At 45.6% G+C, this 22,936-nt stretch overlaps 1 protein-coding gene across 12 annotated transcripts in view; it reads right to left on the reverse strand.

Moving 5' to 3' along the window:
- Positions 1 to 22,936, reverse strand: part of Stard13 (StAR-related lipid transfer domain containing 13) — a 396,060-nt gene that overhangs the window by 78,413 nt on the left and 294,711 nt on the right. Inside the window, exon 1 of one of the 12 annotated variants that reach the window (XM_006248749.5) lies at positions 3,744 to 14,625. The gene's annotated coding sequence lies outside the window, so the exon portion shown is untranslated. 12 annotated transcript variants of the gene reach the window in all.

Below are 22,936 nucleotides of genomic sequence, written 5' to 3' on the forward strand. Positions count from 1 at the left end.
TCAAGTATTTGACCTCAATTTTCGTTATTAGGGAGGGACGTGTAATTCACATTGGGGTGCACAGGTGCATAATGACCTCTGCACAAACACAGACTGAAGGCATTTCAGAGACAACAGTCATCCTTTGTGTGTGCAAACTCATCTGATCCTCTCCCACATCATCCGACATTGCTGGTCATCTGCTAACATCATTGGTTTTAACTGTCATCTTGACTGGGTGAAAAGTACCTTGGAGATTGGTTGGGTGCACCTCCGGGTGTGTCTTGGGGGACCAGCTCAGTGAGCAACACTGGCCTGAATGGCACAAGCGAGGGGCCCAAATGAAATAAGGGAAGCCTCCATTCCTCCTCCCTTCTCCATTCTGGCCATCCTGCCTCCCTATCATGGTAGGAAAACTACTGGAACCCTGAGCCAAAGCGAGGCCTTCTCCTTTATTTTTCTCAGGTGCTGGTCAAAGCCACGGCAGTCTGGTTAACACATGCCTTGACTTTGTGTCTTAGTAACACTTGGCTATGTGGGAAGAATCTAGTTAAATAAATAAGTCGAATGGTGTTCTATCAGTGGAACACCTTGGGGACTCCCCTTCTTTCTTAATTCTCCAAAGTCTTACAAACACAACCTCAGGGACCCCTACATTTGTCACTGAGATATTTCCCAAATTCCTCCTTTCCTCTTTAACCCCATTCTTTCCTCCTTGTTTAGGCCCCATACCCAGGATTACTGCACTAGAATCCCAATGCAATAAGCAGTCCTGGACTGGAGTGTCTGCTCACAATTACGGCCTACTGTATCTCCATGGCCTGGCCACTGCGAGGCAGGGCCACGCAGCTGTCCAGCAGTGCCCAGAGTTCCCAGCCCAGGTTGGGCTTAACACCCCACACTTAGCTCCGACTGCTTCCTCTGTATCTTTCCATCCACCCCAGTCCCGTGTCTTCCCCTCCTGACTCATACGCATTTACCTTCTACACGCATTCAGTAGAGATGCTAGAATGGAAGGCTGGCCTGGCTCTTCTCTGTAACGGTCCTTATGGGATTATCTTGGCATGTTCTCAGTGCGCTTGTCTCTTCCATCCAGCCACAGCGCTCTGAGGACCTTACTCACTCTGGCAACCACGAGTGCCTGGCAGAGCACATGGAACCTGGTGTGTGTTCTGTAGGTGCTGAACCGAGAGCAGCTGGGAAAGGCTTTCCTTACTCTGCAGGAATCGCAAGCCAGAGTAGACTGCAGGCTTATTCCTGCCAAAGCACTCTAAGAAGTCTCTGGCCAAGGACCCTTCTCCATGGAAATTCTCCTTTGTTTTCCTTCTCCTTTCCTGCTTTGACTCAGGGAAGTTGGCGGCCACATGCTGGGCAGTACCACCGTTTCTGTTTTACTCTACTAGAAAAGTCTGATACACCTGTTTCTGGGGCTGCAGTTGGGCAGAGCGCCCGAACCCGGACTTAATCAATAATGCATCATTGATGTGCAGTTTAGAGGCCTTCCAGATGTGGCTCTGGAGGAGTGATGGGGACCAGAGGTGACTCGGGTCCTAGGAGAATGAGGTTAGTTCTGGGGGTGAGCCAAAGGCCAGGCTTCCTCTTGAGTTTTGGCTCAAAGATTCGAGGTTGGGTTCAGTGTGGACATGCCAGAACTCCCTGAAAATGAATGGAGGAACCATCACTAACCCTCACAATCATCCAATCAGCCATATCGGGGAGTGGAAATATGGGATGCTAGTTACGTCACCGCAATGCCTGAACCCTGCTCAACTATAACTATTTGGGTTCTCAGGAATGGGAGGAACTGGGTAATATGTTAGGGTGAGCCGACTCGGAGCATCCTTCCTTCCACTCTGCCTAATGCCTTTCCTTTCTCAAGGGTACAGTTCACTGGACGCTTGTTCTAAGAACTGTCTGACAGGATGTCTACCCTACTCTGTGACACCATGGGCATCAGAATTACTACTTGATCTGCTTTCTGTGACCAGGTCTCCCATCTCTTTATAGACTGAAAGTGTGAGCACAGTGGATTGGATGCAGCAGGGGCTCAATGTAGGTTTGAGATACTTGTGGCTACTATCAATAACGAAGACAAGGTGAGCTTTGGACAAGGCATGGCTGAAGATGATGGTGGTGATGGTGATGATGATGGTGATGGTGGTAGTGATGGTGGTGGTGATTATAATGACAGTGATGGTAGGTGACTTTTGTTACTCATGAGAAAGAGAATAGCAACAGAGAGATAGAGGAGAAAAGAGTGTGTGTACTTACTAAATAAGAACAGGAAGATGGAAGGAAGACCAAGTAGAGATTACAGACAATGACCTTGACAACAACAGAAAACCAAAAGCCACCGTGAAAATTAAGGTGGCTGTTAAACAGTTGGGCTCCCCAAGCAAAAGGCTCCACAACCCACAGCCTCAGTTTATCTCTAAAACATACATCTCATTATGTGTACGTATGAGAAGCCATGAGGTGCGAGAACCCACAGAAAGGATGGGCAGTTAGTTCACACTGCAGTCCTGGCCTGGACACAGGGATGTGATTTTGTTTTCCCAGTTGCTGAATAGAATGAATTTTCTATATTGACCCTCACTTAAAAACCCAAAGTGGGGCTGGAGAGATGGCTCAACAGTTAAGAACACTGGCTGCTCTTCCAGAAGACCCAGGTTCAATTCCCAACATCTACATGGCAGCTCCCAACTGTATGTAACTCCAGTTCTGGAGAATGTGACACCCCCCCACAGACACACACACAGACAGATGTACAGTCAAACAGCAATACACATAATAAATAAGGACATAAATAGATTCCTAAAGCTATTATTCTTCCTTGAAATGAATCTTGTGTTCTTCCCCTATCAACACACAACAGAGAGAAAACGCACCCTCAATGACTTTGACATTTTCTATCTGTAGTAAGAACATAACGTGCTCATACTTTTTTTTTTTAACAAAAAGCTCTCCATCAAGTGTGAAGAAAATGATGCTCTAAGGAGGTGTACGATTCTGTAGTCTGAAGCCCCCTGAGCAATCTGCCTCGCTGAAGAAGCTCACATGCAACTCAAAAGAGAGAAACTCTCACTTTAGAGAGACCTATTTACTCACTCTTTTATAACTGCCCCTCTGGGTACCACATGAATGCCATAGTGGGGCCCAAAGGCTCGGCTCAAACGAAGCATGAGACACAGGCCAAGGGACAGCAGAGGTTACCTAAGCACAAGATCACAGCACGAAAAGCAGTCTCCGCTCAGCCACATAAAGTGCTGACTTGCACACGCAGACATTCTTGCACACATTTGCACGATGCACACGGAATGCCTCAGGTGCATGTACTCAAGAACGCAACCACCCTCATGCAAGGGGACGAGCGTTCAGGGACAGCCTCAATCTTGCTGTTTGATATCCACGATTCTCGAATCTCTCCAGAGTGAAAACTCACACTCCCCGGGATATCATGGGATTCCTGGGCACAGGTCTCAGTGAGGAGACCACTCTGTGCCTCCCACTTCCAGGGCCTGCATAGGACAGATGCCAAACAACCGGGGTTTCCTGAACTGCGCCAACCCACCTCCGTCATCCGCTGGACGTCACAGTCCATCCAAGATGGCATTGTCCCACTTCATCTGAACGGCCAATTCTCACTCGTTAACCTCCCCTCCCTCCTTAATGTTTAGCTGTTACATTTCTTTACCTATCCTACTCCTGCCACCCAGGGCTCACACTTCCCTCCCTCAAGCTCCCGCATCCCCACCCACACTTACCCCAGCCCTGGATGTTTTGGTTTATTCCACTCTCTGGTTCCCTCCATAGCCGTCAGCCTCTGTGTCAGCCCAGTGCTAAGCACCCCCAGAGGGGCTCAATTAATGTTTTCGAGAAGACAGAGGAAGCTTCCAGCGTGGAGGAGGCTGAGACAGACTTGGAGCTGGGAGCAAATGATCGCCCGCTTTCCCACTTCCGGCCACCACGGAGAACAGAGAGGAACCTCACTGGTCCCCGGTGACCCGCGGGGCCTCTGCCGAGATTCCAATCCTCCACACTTCCTCTCCTCTTGTTTTCATTCACGTTAAAAAAGAAACATCAAGAATTTGCATCAGGGCCTCAAGAAGGAAGATTCTGTTTGGAGTGGGAAGAAGCAGGCGCTGTCTGACGAAGCAAACCCCTCAAGGGGACTGAAGTATAAGGTTGAGTATGTTGTTCCGATGACCCTCATTATCGACAGTCTTCAGGAGGGGCTGAAACTGGCTATCCCTAAAGATGTAGCTCACGAGTTATTCTGAAATACTACTGGCCTATTATCTTCTGTTGGAAAATTCCAGATCTCTTCTTACACACCCTTGAAGATTATAACCTCACAATGAAAACGTTCCATGCGGCTGGGGATGTAGCTTGGTGGCAAAATCCTTGCCTATCATGCATGAAGCTCTGGCTAGACAAGGCCCACCAAAGACACACGTTCCACAGCTGACTAAATGTAGCCAAGACAGGGTTTTTAAGGGACCTCCTCCTCCCCGGTACGAAGGTATAATGCAGGCCCTTAAGCGTCCATGGATTCTCTTGTTTTTAAATTTAACTTTGGTATTTTTGAAACAGGGGCTTGCTGTGAAGCCAGGGTTGGCCTCGTGTTTGCTACACAGGTCAAACCTGCAATCCTCCTGCCTCTGCTTCCAGAATGCATGTGGCCTCTTGACTGTTTCAAAGCCCCTCTTCTTGGGCAAGTGTGACTTCGATTTACATCCTAAGCTAGAGATGATTAATTGTATAATCAATAATGGCATTTACTTCATAAAATGATTATAGTGCCAGCCAATTTAGAATATTTGAAATGAAGAGTAAAACATTCTCTCTCTCTCTCTCTGTCTCTCTCTCTCTGTCTCTGTCTCTCTCTCTCTGTCTCTCTGTCTCTCTGTCTCTCTCTGTCTCTGTCTCTCTCTCTCTGTCTCTCTCTCTGTCTCTCTCTGTCTCTCTCTCTCTCTCTCTCTCTCTCTCTCTCTCTCTCTGTCTCTGTCTCTCTCTCTCTCTTAGATTTACCACATTGTGGATTTAAAAAATTCATCTGTGGCATGATGGATGGAGTCTATTAGCAAAATCCAGAGTCCACCAAACTTTTGTCAGGACCTTCCTGAGAAGCCAGGCTTCCTTAGTTCCCAGCTGTCTTGGGAAAGTGGAGGAGTCATCCTGGAGCTGACATCACTGGTTGCTGTCCTTTCTGACATTCCAACCCTGTTTCCCCCCCCCCCCCCCAGGGGACACTATACTCTTTCAGACCTGTAGCTCGCTCCCCACACCTCGCTCCAGGGTCACTGAGTCACTTCCTGTCTTTCAGACTTGCTGCTAAACTTCCCTGTGTGAAAACAACATTAAATAAACACCTAGAGAAGATTGTGACAGAGACAGAATGGCCATTTAACAACTGTCGGCTAATGAACACAGAGCCAACTGTGGGTTCCCAGAATCTTTTGTGCTTAGGCTAGGAGAGGGAATTCACCAGAGACACAGAGGCGACTGGGCCAGTGATTTCCACCTGCCAGTGATCCCCGGATGTGCCAGACACCTCAGGCTGTATGTGGAGTTGGCAAGCGCTTAGTGTATCCAGATGTGAAGATGGTCTCACCTCTAGGGTGAGTGGGAGGGAGACACAGTTGTAGATGTTAAAGATCATGAGCAGTTTGAGCACAGAGAACTCTGCCTCATTGGTGTCTCCATCCCCAATGGCCACTGTGTGTCTGGAAAACTGTAGATGTAAAGCCAGCATTTGTGTGAATACTGAAATACCTTATATAGACCATATACTTAAAAATTTTAAAAAATGAATACTTAGTTCTGGAGAAAATTTCTGGGCACTTTTTTTTTTAACTCTTTGGTCTCTTGTCTTCATTTTTGTCTCCGTGGAAGCCACCCAACTTTCAACAGTTACCACACCAAGATAGATCATGTAACGGCTGCTTTTGAAAGGGATTCAATTTTTCCCCTTAAACAACTCTTTCAGTTGACCTAAGAGGTTTGTTTTAGCGCCGTTTAGAGGATCATCGAGTGCATTTAAAAAGCAACTGGGGGTTTTCAAGACTTGAAGGGCAATTCCCTGAGGGGCTCCTAGGCAGGTGGCTCGGCCCTTCCTGATCCTAGTCTCCCCATGAGGAGAGCTCTTGTGCCTAGACCATCAGTCCACGAACATGACAGCTCTGAGGTGCTTCCCCTTAATAAAATTCCCACAGAAGCCTCTGAACGCTTGCATTGATTTTCCGTATAAACTCAAGTCCTAGGCTTAAGACTCCCAGGACTATTTGGTGTTTCTTTTTAATTATTCCTTTTTATTGACTGGGACAGGCAGTGTCTGTGGTTCTCAGGCCTTGTATTCCCGATTCTCTTTTGGCATTTAAACAGGTTCTATTTCCTAAATGCCATAGGCATGTAGCTTGGGATACTCGTAAAACCAGAAGGGAGAGCCACATATACCAACCACATTGATCTGGGCCAGCCTGATCTGAAGAGTGAATTATAGGCTTGTTATCTGCAGTCTGGCTATTTCTCAGAGCAAAAATAAATGAGAGAGATAAAAATAAGTATTTATTTTAGGTAAATATTTAAGGCAATATCAGGTATTGCATATTTAAGCATTGTTTAGCGTGGGTGCTTTTAAAGTCAGAAACTCTGCGGTCTTTTTCAAGTTGAAAAAACTCGGTTCAGGATGCTGGATGCTCAACTCACCCTGGTTTGGCCTATTATGCTCAGCGCCCTGGGTTTTAGCCAAACCAACCTAGTCTACATCCTTACATGCTACTGTAAAAATGGCGGCCTGCAACCTGACCCTAGATTTATTTTCTTTCTTTCTTTCTTTCTTTCTTTCTTTCTTTCTTTCTTTTTCTTTCTTTCTCTCTCTCTCTCTCTCTCTCTCTCTCTCTCTCTCTTTCTTTCTTTCGCTAGTTTAGAATCTGGCTTCCCAATGCTCCTTAGGAGAAAAACAAGCTTCCTACTGTGTAAGCTATACTGTGATATGTGAGGCTAAGGAATTTCTCTTGGGCTAAGGTTCTACCCTGGGTGGTGAGTACTGGCTTGGGGCTTTTTTTTTTTTTTTTTTAATGACCCGGATACAGTTTGCAGTAAAAAGTATTGCAAAGATTAACTGAGCCAGTGTGAGAGACAAATGGACAAACGTTTTTAAGCATGCAGCTCTCAGCACCAGCACTGAAATGGGTCAGCGACGACGAGGGATGCAGGACTGGGATGGTCCTGCTGTGCTCAACACAAATGACGCAACCACGCAGAAAGTTTGATCAAAGCAAAACAGAAGCAAAGCCCTCATTTCATTCCGATGCATTGCACTATTCAAATTTCTAATATAATAATAATAATAATAATAATAATAATAATAATAATAATAAAGGCTTTGGAAATTCATAAACAATTTGTAAAGTGTATTTGATAACATCATAAATAGCTCCTAAAGTGAAACTGGGCCAAAAATTACATCCGCAATTTTCACCTTTTTAAGTGTTTATTTCTGGGGACAGCTTCAATGGTGCAACCGCCGAAGGTTGCCAGACCATAAGCAAAGTGACTTTAAGATGATTAAGGTTTACTTTTGAAAAATGATTTCATTGCTCGTACTCTATGCTTTATAAGGTCAGAGATGAAGGGGAAAGACCTTGCAGAGTGCAGGGCTTGGGTGAGACAGGTTGTTATTTCAGGGGTGAGTTGAGAGGGACCTAATGAGGTGACCCCAAGGAGCTGCTTGCCAGCCGTGTGACTGTCTGCAAAACTTGCCTCTTCCCAACCTTGAGCCTTACCTGGAAGAGGAAGGCTCTCCTCTGACAGTCTTTTCAGAGCCTTGTGATTTGGAATCTTGTGATTTGGAAAATGAAACGCGATGGGGTGCTGATAATCAGTTACACTCATGCCGCAGTTAGTGTCTCGGACTCGAGAAGATAAGCCCCGTACTCGTGCCCTGGCTGCCTGAGGGTAGACAGCGGCCATACCTCAATAACTAGATGAAGAAACCCCCTGAGTGCCAGGGAACAGCATGGAATGCTGAGGTTTCTCTGACTCTTGCATTGCTCAGAAAGCCTTGATCCCAGTGGTTGGCATGACTTCACAGTGTGGTCTCTGACCTACCAGGCTAAGCATCTCCACAAAACCACAGGCTCAGCTGCTGCCTCCTGGTCCCTTGAGCCAGTCCCAGTGCATTCTTTCTCAGTTTGGGGATGAAGTGTAACATGTCTGATTGCTCTCTGTTTTTTTTTTTTTTTTTTTTGGTTCTTTTTTTCGGAGCTGGGGACCGAACCCAGGGCCTTGCGCTTCCTAGGCAAGCGCTCTACCACTGAGCCAAATCCTCAACCTGCTCTCTGGTTTTGTGATCCAATTCTAACAGAATTGAGCATAAAGGCGGGATGCCAAACGGGAACCCTGAGTGAAGTCGTATTTTAAAAGTCATTCTGTTACTCTAAGATAGACCTTAGGATGTCTAGGTAAGTTAACAAGCTTGGACCACACCAGTTTACACATCAGCCGCACAAACACGCCTTGGTGCACGAGGCCTTGGCTGGCTTCCTCTGAAGTGGACTTGCAGGCATCTGTGACCCCTACTGTCTGTCTGTCCGCTGTCCCTGTAGCCCTTGACCAATGGGAGGCACACACAGCACAGTCAAACATGGCTTCGCTACAATTGACTTGTCACAGAGAAGGGAAAAATTTTACAGCGTACAAAGGTATTTTATAGTTTGACTGGATATAAACATTTACTGCAGTATTTACTAAACAGGGAATAAGCTATTTGGGAGCTAAAGAGATCTCTTGGTAACACAGTATTCGGTATTCCTTATGTGTTGAGATGTCACCCTTTTCCTAAAAGGCATATTCTGGAATGTCCTCTTTAACACACATCATATGAGAAGGGTTTATAAGGCTCACCAAATCCTGTGATTCTTCATTTAAACAAGTTTCTTCCTGTAAACTGTTGGAAGATTCTGCTAAAAGAAATCTACTCGGCTACTGCTGATATGAGAGGTAAGGCATGGTGCCCAACATACTGTGGAGAAATGCTCATTTAGCCACCTCCATCATAAGGAGGAAGACACTGAGGATGAGGGAGGGTAAACCAGGACCCAGGTCTTGCGCTAGGATGTTGATATTTGCAACAAGTATTTTGTTTCCAGTCTTGGTCTCTAACTGTGGACTCTTTCAAGTCCTTCTGAAGAAAGCTAGACTATAAGTAACAGATAAAAACACAGCAAGACTTTCTAATATAATTTCTATATGTATATATATTTATACATATATGCATTAATTGGTAATTCAGTCTGTCTACACCACATAGAATAAGGAGTGGAGGAAGGCCATCTCTAAGGTAGGGCTTACCAAACTTTGCTGAAAAGAGAATTTGTTGGCAAAAATGAGGAGAAAAAGTAGAATCACTAAGCGACATTTCCCAAAGGTCTTGGAAGCTTTCCAGAAGGTTCTTCAGGGGAACACTGGGTTTCCTGTTGGACTGATATCCCTAAAAGTTTTTATAGAGGTGAGGACAGGGAGCATTCAAACACCATCAAAGCAGAGTGCTGCTGGCTACCTAGTCAAAGCCTCTCATATGGCTTCTTAATCTCATGATACCCTGTGGTTGACTTTACTGACACCATTTTGCAGACAGCAGTCAGATACTCAGAGCCATAGGGAAGCATGCACACGACCAACAATGGTGTCAAGATTCAAACCTAGACTGCCCCAACCTCAAGCCTTCCATCTTCCTCAGAGCCACACTGATCAACTTGTTTTTCGGCTGTTGTAGTTGCTGAAAAACAAAAAGGAGCTCTTGTGACTTGGGGACAGGGGAGAGGAAGTGTATGGACCAGGAAAAAGGATAGGAGGTAAATCCAGTCAACTATACTCCTAAGTAAGGTAAGCTATCGCCAGCTAGGTCCCCAAGGCTCCAAGGTGATTATCAAGGTAGCAGGAACTTCAAATGGTGTTGATAACAGACCATAATCGGATTATACAACTTTGACCCCCACTGCCCCCGGTAGCTTAAGCAAAAATGTTCTTTTAAAGCTGAAGAGTGTGTGTGTGTGTGTGTGTGTGTGTGTGTGTGTGTGTGTGTGTGTGTGTTTCTATTAGGTACTAGTTCAGAGTGACCCTAGAGAGCCCAAGGATGTTAGAGCTAATTTACATTTACCTGTGGAAAGAGAAAGAAAGGATTCTTTCTGGGTGGACATGAGGCCTCAGAGACACACACACCCATGCAGCCTCTTTTAGCCTTCTGTGTGGGCCTAGTGCCCAGGGGCCTCCACACGGCAGAAAAGCCACAGCAAAGGAGTAGTGGACACAGCTCATGTCTAATAAAAACATTTTTGTTTATGGTGTCTGGGCCACATACACCTTAACCTTTTAAAACCAGGTATTTCCTGTAGAACCCCTGTACCTGTAGAACTTTCATAAATAAACATGAGTTTAAATACAAAGAAACGGTTAATATTTTTTTGTAAGTGTTCTGCTTTTAAATTCTCTTTATTGTGGTGATGCTTTTTTATGTTTTAGGTTTATCCATTTCATTTTCTGTGGATCGGTGTTTTGCCTACATGTAGTATGTGTACATTATGCAGTATCTGAGAAGGAAATATAAGGGCATCCGATACTCAGGAACTGGAGTCACAACCAGCTATGAGCTGCCTGGTGGGTGCTGGGAACCGAACCCAGGTCCTCTGGAAAAGCAGCCAGTGCTCTAACCACTGAGCATCTCTATTCCCCATGGGTAGCTTTTGACTTTACAAAAATATTCCGAGTCTTAAAAAGAAAAAACAGATCTCTTAGCATGCATTTTGTAAATGTAGACTGTGCAATGATGGGACCATTTGTTTTAAGTTTGAAGGTAGGTTCATGTTTAATATATCATATTTTAAGGTATTTAGCACAGAGTGGAAAGTTTGCTTCCATAGGGAGAAGATATTAAACGGCCATATTTGCTAACAGAGAACCCTGCATTGCTCTGGTGTTTGTTATTACCAGGGAGAATATTGGATGGGGTCAAAAGAGCAAAGAATTAAAAGGAGAAGACATGTGGTTCCCCTAGAAATGTCCCTCATTGTGGAGAAAGTGAAAATGCATTTGTTTTCAACTTAAAAAAAGATAAACTGCTCTTTTAGAAAGGAGATTATATATGCTATTAGTCACTTTCAGACATGGCCACTGCCATCCGTCTGGTAGGACAGCCTCCCTTGTACACACACACACACACACACACACACACACACACACACACACACACACGCATCCGCACTTCACATGAGCTGCAATGTCGCTGGGACTTCAAGGAAAAAGTAAAAAAAAAAAAAACCCAAAACCCTCCTATTTTCCCATGCTTTTTTTGCTTCTTGTATAAGCACTTTTTATGAGACTGAAGTAAACTGTTTTATTTATTTTCCTTTGTTCTTCCCGTCTTACTGGAAACAGGCATTATCTGGATGTAATCATCAGCGAGAATAAATCTGGACGATGGAGATGACTCAGTGACTAATGATTAAAATGTGTAATTCTGCCGCCACTTCGGATATGCCAGTTCAGGCCACCACGCTCTACTGTGGTGTCTACTTCCCCTCCGGAGCAAAGCGTGGCATCCATCAACCCTTGGTTTTGTCTCCGGACTCACGTCTCTGCCACTCGGGTTTTGAGATTCCACTGGCAGTCAAAGCACGAAATGGGGATGAAGGGTGCAGCGTGGTCATGGAGCTCCTGCCTCCCTCGCAAGCTGAGGTGCTGTGTTCAATTCCTGGTATTACAGAAACAGAGCCATACAACACCCTCCACCGCACATTGGGCAGTGAAAAGCAAACAAATAGTAAAAACCTCACAGTCTCCATGCCCCACACGCGATATGAACCTCTTCAGCCTCCTTCCTGGGGCTCCTCAACACGGCTTCCTCCCTAACCCACTGCTGCGTTCATCTGCGCATCACGAAGCCTGTCTGGTGTCCCAGGCACCTGGAACTGACGAATATTTTCCTATGGGAAGGATCCCATAGCAACCAGATTTGTGTCAGGGACACAAACCAGCTGCTGCAGTGCTGCCAGCCATCAGCTTCCACGGAAGTTTCATAACAGTGTTTAAGAAATCAGAAGTCATCGTTTTTCAGAGCAGTGTGTGTGTGTGTGTGTGTGTGTGTGTGTGTGTGTGTGTGTGTGTCTATGTGTACATGTGTGTGTCATAGTGTGCTGTGTGTGTGCCCATGTGAGTGTGTGTGTGTGCTCAACAGTGTGCTGTGTGTATGTGTGCCTATGTGTGCATGTGAGTATGTCACAATGGTGTCTGTGTGTGTATATGTGTGTGTGTGTGTGTGTATGTGTCAGTGTGGTGTGTATGTGCCTGTGTGCAGATGTGTGTCTGTAACAGTGTGCTGTGTGTGTGTGCCTATGTGTGCATGTGAGTATGTCACAGTGGTGTCTGTGTGTGTGTACATGTGTGTATGTGTGTGTGTATGTCAGTGTGGTATGTATGTGCCTGTGGGCAGATGTGTGTGTGGTGCATGTATGTGTATGTGTGCCTATGTGTGCATGTGAGTGTGCCACAGTGGGGTGTGTGTGTGTGCTTGTGTGTGTGTAACAGTGTGGTGTGTATGTGCCTGTGTGCAGATATGTGTGTGTGGTGTGCATGTGTGTATGTGTGCCTATGTGTGCATGTGAGTGTGTCATAGTGGTGTGTGTGTGACAGTGTGGTATGTGGTGTGTATGCGCCTCTGTGTGTGTGTGTGTGTGTGTGCGCGTGTGTATGTGTGCCTATGAATTTGTCACAGTAGTGTGTGTGTATGTGTATGTGTGCCTATGAATGTGTCATAGTAGTGTGTGTGTGTAACAGTGTGGTGTGTATGTACCTCTGCGTGTGTGTGTATGTGTGCTCGCACACACATGTGTACTAGCCACCCTGTTTGACAAAGGGTACCTTGTCTTCCACAGGGTAGCTGGCCAATGAGTTTCCACAGATTCTCCTGTTCCCACTTATTTCCCTATAGGAACACCAGGGTTACAGACAGACACATGAGACAATGCCCAGTTTACACACGGGTTCTGGGGATTCACCCTTGGTGTGATTCTTATGTACTCTCCTGACCAAGCCATCTCCTCAGTCCCACAGTATAGCCCTTTGGACTGGAGAGAAGAAACGATCTGGAAGGGGACCCACAGTTGCTCCAGAGCTATGCCATCCTGGGAGGTGGCTGAGTGTCATGGACCTTTAGTTTCTTGTCTGTGACATACAGCTGGAAGAGTGCTGTGAGGTAATGTACAGTGTGGCGGGCAGATGGGAACCATCTGGTGTATTGACTACTGCTGAGGAACACGTGGTACAGATACAGACTGAAAACGAAGGTCTACGGAACAGGACACAGAGGGGTGCGTTAGAAACCTTAGGACTTCACTCAGGATGATATTTTCAAGTTCCATCCATTTGCCTAAGACCTTCATGAGGTCATTGTTTTTAATAGCTGAGTGGTACTCCACTGTGTCAATGAACCACATTTTCTGTATCCATTCCTCTGTTGAAGGGCATCTGGGTTCTTTCCAGCTTCTGGCTACTATAAATAAGGCTGCTATGAACACAGTGGAGCACGTGTCCTTATATGTTGGGGAATCTTTCAAGATTCCACCTCACACCAGTCAGAATGGCTAAGATCAAAAACTCAGGTACAGCCAATGCTGGCGAGGATGTGGAGAAAGAGGAACACTCCTCCATTGTTGGTGGGATTGCAGACTGGTACAACCATTCTGGAAATCAGTCTGGAGGTTCCTCTGAAAACTGGACATTGTACTACCTGAGGACACAGCTATACCTCTCCTGTGCCTATACCCAAAAGATGCTCCAACATGCAACAAAGACACATGCTCCACTATGTTCATAGCACCCTTATTTATAATAGCCAGAAGCTGGAAAGAACCCAGATGTCCTTCAACAGAGGAATGCATACAGAAAGTGTGGTACATCTACACAATGGAGTACTACCCAGCTATCAAAAACAATGACTTCATGAAATTCATAGCAAATTGATTGTACTAGAAAATATTATCCTGAGTGAGGTAACCCACTCAGCATGCACTCACTGATAAGCAGATATTAGCCCAAAAACTTGGAATACCCAAGATAGAATTCACAAACCACATGAAGCTCAAGAAGAAGAAAGACCAAAGTGTGGATGCTTCAGACCTTCTTAGAAGGAGGAACAAAAATACTCATAAGAGGAAATATGGAGACAACGTGTGGGGCAGAGACTAAAGGAAAGACCATCCAGAGACTGCCCCACCTGGGGATCCATCCCATATACAGACGCTAAACCCAGACACTTTTGAGGATGCCAAGAAGTGCTTGCTGACGGGAGCCTGATATAGCCGTCTCCTGAGAGGCTCTGCCAGAGCCTGACAAATACAGAGGCGGATGCTTGCAGCCAACCATTAAACTGAGAACGGGGTTCCCAATGGAGGAGTTAGAGAAAGGACTGAAGGACCTGAAGGGGTTTGCAACCCCATAAGAAGAACAACAGTATCAACCAACCAGACACTAGAGCTCCTAGGGACTAAACCAGCATCCCAAGAGAACACAGAAATAAACCTATGGCTCCAGCCTCATATGTAACAGAGGATGGCCTTGTTGGGCATCAATGGGAGGAGAGCCCCTTGGTCCTGTCAAGGCTCAATGCCCCAGTGTAACGGAATGTCAGGCCAGGGAGGGGGGAGGGAGTGGGTGGGTGTATGAGGGAGCACCCTCACAGAAGCAGGAGGGAGGACGGGAAAGCAGGTTTTAGAGGGGAAAACCAGGAAAGGGGATAACATTTAAAATATAAATTTAAAATAAAAATTCAAAAAAGAAAAAAAAAGAAATCTTAGTACTTTTGTGTATTTTATTTAAATATCTTTACAAGCCAAATTATTTTGCCAGTCTTTACTATCAGAATGTTATGAAAGCCCTGCTGGTGGTTTCTAAAGGGGAGTGGGAACTCAATTGGATTTTTCCATTTGCTATTCCTTGACTGATTAGCGAGAGGTAACAGAAGCCATGGGAAATGATGTGTTGGATTAGGGAAGCTGCTGTCCACTTACAGCAGCGAGGTCCCCGGACTAAGAACCATGTGTACACAGGAATGCATATGGTGAGCTCATTCCCGTGGCATGCTTCCAACCCTTTATGCGATATGATGCATTTTCCACTTATACCATGAGGTCACCATATAAAAATGCTGGTTACCCAGACCCCGCTAAACCTGCCCAGGGCCGAGAGGCTAATGTCATTATTACCCCAGAATCTATTCACAGCATACATCTGCCACATGAGATACCCTCACAGCTCAGTACTACAGACAGATTTAGATAGTGTCTATCATTGAAGAACACAGCTATCTGTTGAGGCTGCCATTGAGGAAAGATTATTGAAAGAAAGAAAGAAAGAAAGAAAGAAAGAAAGAAAGAAAGAAAGAAAGAAAGAAAGAAAGAAAGGAAGGAAGGAAGGAAGAAAGAAAGAGAAAGAGAGAGAGAGAAAGAAAGAAAGAAAAAAGAGAGAGAAAGAAAGAAAGAAAAAAGAGAGAGAGAAAGAAAGAAAGAAAGAAAGAAAGGAAGAAAGGGAGGGAAGGAGGAAGGAAGGAAAGAAGGGAGGGAGGAAGGGAGGAAAGAAGGGAGGGAGGAAGGGAGGTAAGAAGGAAAGAAGAGAGAAAGGAAGTAAAACTTACCTGATGTGAGCGTGTGTCAGAGTTAATTATGCTCCTTTATTCTCTCCAGTCTGGGAAGCAACCTTTACACATTTGCAAACATTCTGTCCTCTCCCATCAGTGAGCACAGTATGTCTCTGTAAGTGCAGTGCACACTTGATGGTGCTACGTGCAGTGTTAATGTGTGCTTGTTGAGTGGATAAAAAGCCACCCTTAAGCCAAGACTCACTGTCCATCGAGTCTCATACCACAGCACCAAAATCAACGCCCTCAGCTTGGCTCTGATGCTGTCCCTCTCCACTAGATTGTACGCTCCGTGAGGGAAAGGAGCTTCATTGACCAGCTGGATGATTTCTTGTGTTACGATGGCCTAAAACTGGCCTTGGCACATTTGTTAACAATCGTTGAATGGGTGGGTCCATTCACAGTATCGTCGTTTCTTTTCTGAGTCACTCCTCTCCAGAATACATATCCCAAACTAAAACGTAGCCTCCGCAAACATGTAGCTACACATGGTTTGTGAACTAATGTCAAGATTACAACAATTGAGTCTGTCCCCCCTTCAAGACCCAGCTCTTATACCCACAATATCCAGAAATATCCAGCAGTGATATTTCTAGTACAATGCTGGAGTCCACTCATTTACTTCTCCAAAGAATTGTTTGTTTTTATCTTATGTGTATAAATGCTTTTGCTTCCATATATGTGCATGGTGTGTGTGTGTGTGTCTGTGTGTGTGTGTGTGCACTACCCAAGGAGAAGAAGAAGGCATCAGATCCCCTGGCATTACAGATGGTATCGAGCCATGTGAAACCCCGTCTTCTGGAAGAGCAGCCTGTGTTCATAACTCCTAGCCCAGTCGCTCTCAACCTGTAAGTCGTAACCCCCTGAGGGTCACACAACCCTTTTACAAGGCTCAGACATCTGCTCTCCTGCATATGAGACATTCATGTTACTACTCATAGCAGTAGCAACATTGCAGTTATGAGGTCACAATGCAATAGTCTTCTACTTCCTCGTAGCATGAGGAATGGCGGCATTAGGAAGGGAGAGAGCCACTGCTCTAGCCCAGTGTCATTCCATCCTTTATTCTTTAAGTACATCAAAATTTTACAGCCTTTGTGTTTTTGTTTCGTAACATGTGTACTAGAATAGATTTGCATTTCTGGGCCAAAACCATGCCCTCCACCAGCCGTTCCAGACCTTCTGATTAGATTTGAATTTGTACGTTTCCTTAAGCCTTAGAGTCATACAGAAATTACTCTTTCTTGAGTCATGACCCTCTCTCTGACCCCAGGATGGGACTGGATGCTATAGGTTTACTTTCCTCTCCACAGTTCCTTGCACATAGTAGGTGCTCAAAATACAAGTGTTGAAGTGAGCCGTATGCTACTGTGCTAGGGGTCTTGTCTGCAACAAGAGAGGGGACTTGGGATCAGAGTAACATTCAGACCAAATAAGCAAATGTGGAGGGAACTGCAAGAAAAACACCCTCCTGGCTTACACAAACCTATGAGGCAGGGCATGTCAATAGTCAACCCCAAAGACACAGTTATCCTTTGGTTCTTTGCTCTAAAACCTGGCATAGAAGGGTGGTCTAATTTGGAGTCTTATCCTCAGCAAACAAACACACAAACAAAAATCAACCATTTTCACTTAAACTGAACTCTGAACTTAACCCTTTTTGTGTTTTTTAAATTCAAGTACTTGCAAAGCCTGAAGAACACCCATTAGGGAGCCTCTAGAAAGAGCACAGGGTCCTTTCATGGAGTCATTTATGGTCAATTTAAGAAACTGCCTTTCATTTGCTTACTGGGGTTCTCTAGGTGTATCCTGGGCTGGGCCCAGCACAGACTGTGCTGAATCTGTGATTCAGGATAATAAGCATGTGCAGAAGAATGCTTCTCCAGAGATTATTCTAAGTCATTGTTTTCTGACAGGGAGAAAGAGACTCATTAGCCCCAAGAAGCACAATGTTTGCAGCGGCCACCGAGGGGATTTCGAGTTCCAGACTCCCAAGTGGGGAATTCTGACAGGGCTTCTTGCCCTTTGCTGATGGGTACAAGGTGAGCAGGTGTCTTAGGAGGGCAATTGCATACCCCAGTCTGCATGCCTTTCCCCTCTGGTTTAGCAGCACCGTTCTTAGCATCCTGAAGGCTTCCTTGGTGGAGGGATACTGAGTTCATCAACTCGAGTCTAGCTTCTCGTACCTTAAACAGGTTCAGTTCAGCCCCGGCTCAAATCACTGGACAACTTCTGCCCTATGCCTGTCGTGTGTGTGTTCCCTGGAATGACTGAGCTAAAACATGACACTGAAGACATCAATTCAAACTTCTGAAGACTTATCAGGACAAATGGGGTTCCTCATGAAAATAATTTTCCCAATTGTTAAGTTAGTTTTCCAATAGGGTTAACCTTTCAGGACTCCATTCTGCCCAGCCCCTGACCCCATCGAACTGTCCACACTGACACTGCATTTCTGTCTACTCTCTTCTGGGGATTTATTTTGTGTTTATTACAGTGCTTATAGCCATTGTTAGGTGGACATTCTCCTATCCTTTAAACAGAAAACGGAGGAATTACATCATTTACTCTGCAGTGCATAGAACACATATCCAGTCAGAAGCATCTAGAGTGACCTTTAAAGGTGGTCCACGATTTTCAGCACCTTTGAGGCTAGAAAGATGTACAAGGAGACCAAGTTTTACCAAGCGTCCTCCCTTCGCTCTGACATCATTGCTGAGAGACGCAGGGGAGAGTGGGATGTAGTCGACCCCTCTTGTTAAACGCAGACGGACATGACGGACATGATGGACATGAGGGGTTGTGGATGCTCAGTGTTCAACAACAGCACAGCCCTGACTTGGTGCAAGGTTGCTCCCAGTACCCCTGAGGTTCATCCTGATTCAACAAGCAGAGACATTACGACAAAATGGCTTTACCTTTGCCAGCTATTCTGTGTAAAGAGAGATTAAGTGCGAGATTATGGAAAGCCTCCACAATTTACATAGTTTCTCTATTGTCATTTAGCAAGTACATTCAAGTTTTCCTCTTTTAGCCTCATTTGCAAGAGACCTCGAGGTAGGGAGACTTCCCATGTCTTGGCTGGAGAGACGGCCCTGCAATTAAGAGCACACATGATGCTTGCAGAGAACCAGAGTTCACTTCGCCCTTTACCAGCCTTACAACCCCACATAAGTGGAACTTGAGGGTACCCTACACCCTCACCTGGCTTCCTCAGGCCCTTCGCTTGTGTGGCATACATGTGCACAAGTACGCACACACATAAATAAGTACAAAAATTAAAGCAATTGTAAGTGTGATTAGAAGGACTGACGTAGGATCGGATCAATAGGTTAACATTTTATCTAGACCTCTCTGTTGGAATATCAGATTTCTAGTCTATATGTTATTACAATGGTCAAATACCTCCAGACACATGCATATCTATCTGTATTGTCCCCAAAAGTGTTCAAGGGCAAAATACCCTAAACAGGCAAAATACCAAGGGACTGGTGGGGGACACTTATTTATTTATCCAACAAACATAACTTGATCATCAACATCGTAGCTGGGAGAAACTACAGTGAGTGCCAGATAATCAAGGAATGGATGGTGCGTCAAGAAAGAACTCAAGGTGATGGACAGTGCATCAATGAAGAAGGAATAAGACAAAGACTTGATTCAAACATATACTAAGGGAACCGGAAACGAGGAAGGCTGCCATTCTATGGAGGAATTATGTTGTAAGGTCACCAAAGACAAGTGATATTTAAAGTAGTTCTAGAATCCGAGGACAGCGTTGAAACACGGTTCTTCACCGTTGGTTGCCCCGGAGGCATGGGTACCACTATTACCAGGTCAATATAATCTCTAACTGTATTCTTTCTCCTTAAATTCACAGATAAGTGTAGCTCCTGCCTTTCATCAAAGAAGCTTCGTTTTGCAGCAGATGGAAACCATTGCAGAGATTCGTAACTGGTAAAACACAAAGAACCAATGGCCACAGGGATGCCCAGGCACAGGGGATGCATCAGCAGCACAATGGGGCACCACTGCAGGGACCAAAGAGAGGACATCTAGGGCTCAGGGAACATCTCAGAAGAGGGAGCAGAGACTGTAAGAGGCAGTGGATGAGGACGTCTGCTATACCTGTGAAATCTCCAAAATACCTAGGCAAGATGGGAGTGGTGACAACCCCAGTGGACAAGGCCCAACGCCTAAACGGAGAGCTACAGGCAGCTGATGGATCCTGAGAGAGGAGGGTCTGTCTTCTTCAGGGACACCACCCCCATGGGTCATCCAGTTCTAAGTTGTCAGCCTTAAACAATATTAATACGAACAACACTAAACGGACTCATCCAGCTCTGTCTGTGTGTGTGTGTCTACATGTGCATGAGTGTGTGTGAGTGTGCGTGTGTGCATGTGAGTGTGTGTGTGTCTGCATGTGTGTGAGTGTGTGTGCAGGTGTGTGAGTGTGTGTCTACATGTGCATGAGTGTGTGTGAGTGTGTGTGCGGGTGTGTGTCTACATGTGCATGAGTGTGTGTGAGTGTGCGTGTGTGCATGTGAGTGTGTGTGTGTGAGTGTGTGTGTGTGTGTGAGTGAGTGTGTGTGGTGAGTTTGAAAGGGAGTGAGGAGGATATGGGAGGGGCTAGAGAGGGATTGGTAGAGACGATGTAATACGGTAGTCATATATGAATCTCTCTCTCGCTCTCGCTCTCTCTCTCTCTCTCTCTCGCTCTCTCTCTCTCTCTCTCACACACACACACACACAAAGCCTCACAGCAAAAAAGTACAACAATGAAAAGGTACTAGAGTCCAGAAGCTGGAAGAACAATCATAAAAGACTATTAGTACCAGACAAACGCTGAAACAAAACCTTTTGGTATACAAAAGTGAAGCAAAATTAAAAGTGTGGAAAAAAGAAGTATAGAAATAGTTTTTAAAAATCATGGTAGAGAAGAGGCTGGCGAGATGGCTCAGCGGTTAAGAGCACTGGCTGCTCCTCCAGAGGAACAGGGTTCAGTTCCCAGCAACGCCACAGTAGCTCTGTGACTCCAGTTCCAGGAGATCTAATGCCCTCTTCTGACCTCCTCAGGCTTCTACATGCACAGGGCACACCTAGGCTCACCCGAGTACACACGAAGACACATTAAAAATATAATGAAATAGAACTCGCCAGAACATCGGAGAGAAAATATTTTGTGGAGCCCAGAACTGGAGGCCTGCAGCGGAGCCAAATGTTAGATGGGAGGGACATGGTGGCCCAAGCTGGCTAGTCCTGGGAGAGCCGGAGCGGGAAGAGAGACGGATGTCTTTGAGGAGATTAGAAGGTGATGAGAAGCCTTTGTGCAATGGTCAGGATCTATTAAAACAGGGTGAGGGGCAGGGGCAGAAGGAATATTCTAGAAGGAGGTTAACAGTTTTGTGAATATGGTGTCATTTGATCGTCAAGATCACGTTATAGTAAGGCAGACGTTCCTATACCCACAGTGCAGAAGCAGAGGAGTGAGGGGGTTCACTGATGGTCTGGGGTCATGCTGCCAAGTGGGTGCCTCACCAGGCCATCAGGACTCCTGAGTCCAGGGCTGCTGTGTGCCCTGTGCTACCTGAAGAACAACCATGACCTGTGGGCAGCCAAGTGGTGCAGGCAGTGGGCACGGGGAGGTCTCATGTTTGACTTCCTTAGCACAAATGAGCTATTTCTCACGTCAAAGAAAAATGCTTTTAAACAGAGCACAACTGAGGCCTATTATCTCCAATGCTTCGTGTTTTACACACAGACACTTTTAAGGAAACATTTTAAAAAGATAATACACACATTTACCTGAAGGTAAACACACATGCGCACGCACACACACACACACACACACACACACACATATGTAGGTCTGTAAAATTGACAAAGGCGTTAGGCATCTTAATTGGGCACTGCCATCTAGTTTCTTTATATTATGAGGTTTTGTTTTGTTTTTTTTTTTATTAACTTGAGTATTTCTTATATACATTTCAAGTGTTATTCCCTTTCCCAGTTTCCGGGCAAACATCCCCCTCCCCCCTCCCCTTCCTTATGGGTGTTCCCCTCCCAACCCTCCCCCCATTGCCGCCCTCCCCCCATAGTCTAGTTCACTGGGGGTTCAGTCTTAGCAGGACCCAGGGCTTCCCCTTCCACTGGTGCTCTTACTAGGATATTCATTGCTACCTATGGGGTCAGAGTCCAGGGTCAGTCCATGTATAGTATTTAGGTAGTGGCTTAGTCCCTGGAAGCTCTGGTTGCTTGACATTGTTGTACTTTTGGGGTCTCGAGCCCCTTCAAGCTCTTCCAGTTCTTTCTCTGATTCCTTCAACGGGGGACCTATTCTCAGTTCAGTGGTTTGCTGCTGGCATTCGCCTCTGTATTTGCTGTATTCTGGCTGTGTCTCTCAGGAGCGATCTACATCCGGCTCCTGATATTATGAGGTTTATGGTACCAATTTTAACCCAATTTCTAAAACTTTGACGCTCATTAAGAAAGTGCCCGAAACCTTGGTAAGTGAATGAAAGAAGACACCCACATGGGGGAAAGGATAAGGGGCGCCCCCCACTCTCCCCTGCCCCCACAGAAGCAGGTGATTATAAACAAAGGCAATGCCAGGTACGATCGTTGAATTTTGCTTCTCAGCACCGAGAGAAGTTCAGTCTAGGGAAATGAATGAATTTTGCAAATGTATATTGAAAACTGAGGGTCTGATGACTTTTGATGTTTCTCTGGGAGAGATGGCTGGAATCACCCACTCTGCTTACAAGCGATGAAATGTGGTAAGAGGTCAACTGTCTTTTCTGCAACGAGACAATCCTGTTGAAAACCTAAAGCGTCTGAATGTTCTTGACCTTTATAAAAAATTTTAAATATCCCTATACGATGTGACATGGGGGTGAGAATAAGTCGGTGTCCCTCCATGTGATGTGCTAGCACACAGGGACTTAGCTCAGACAAGACGTACTGGCAGCTACAACAGAAGGGGCCCAGGGACCCCACCCCTACTGGAGGAACTACAGGTAACTGAAGGCTGCTGGGTGAAGGAGAGCCTCTCCCCTGTGGTTGCCTCTGCCCCCAGTGGATGTTCACAGACCCGTGTGCACATGGGCAGGACAAATTGGACTTGAGTTATTAATAACAAAACCAAAAAATTTTAAGAGGACGTGAAGCTGAGGTGGGGCACAGGGGAGCTTGGGGGATCGGATCATTCAAAGATTAAGAAAAATATTTAAAAAGAACAAAATACCCTGACTGGCCTGATTGATGCCC

This window comes from Rattus norvegicus, chromosome 12 (assembly GCF_036323735.1).
Source record: "Rattus norvegicus strain BN/NHsdMcwi chromosome 12, GRCr8, whole genome shotgun sequence".
NCBI classification, from domain to species: Eukaryota; Metazoa; Chordata; class Mammalia; order Rodentia; family Muridae; genus Rattus; species Rattus norvegicus.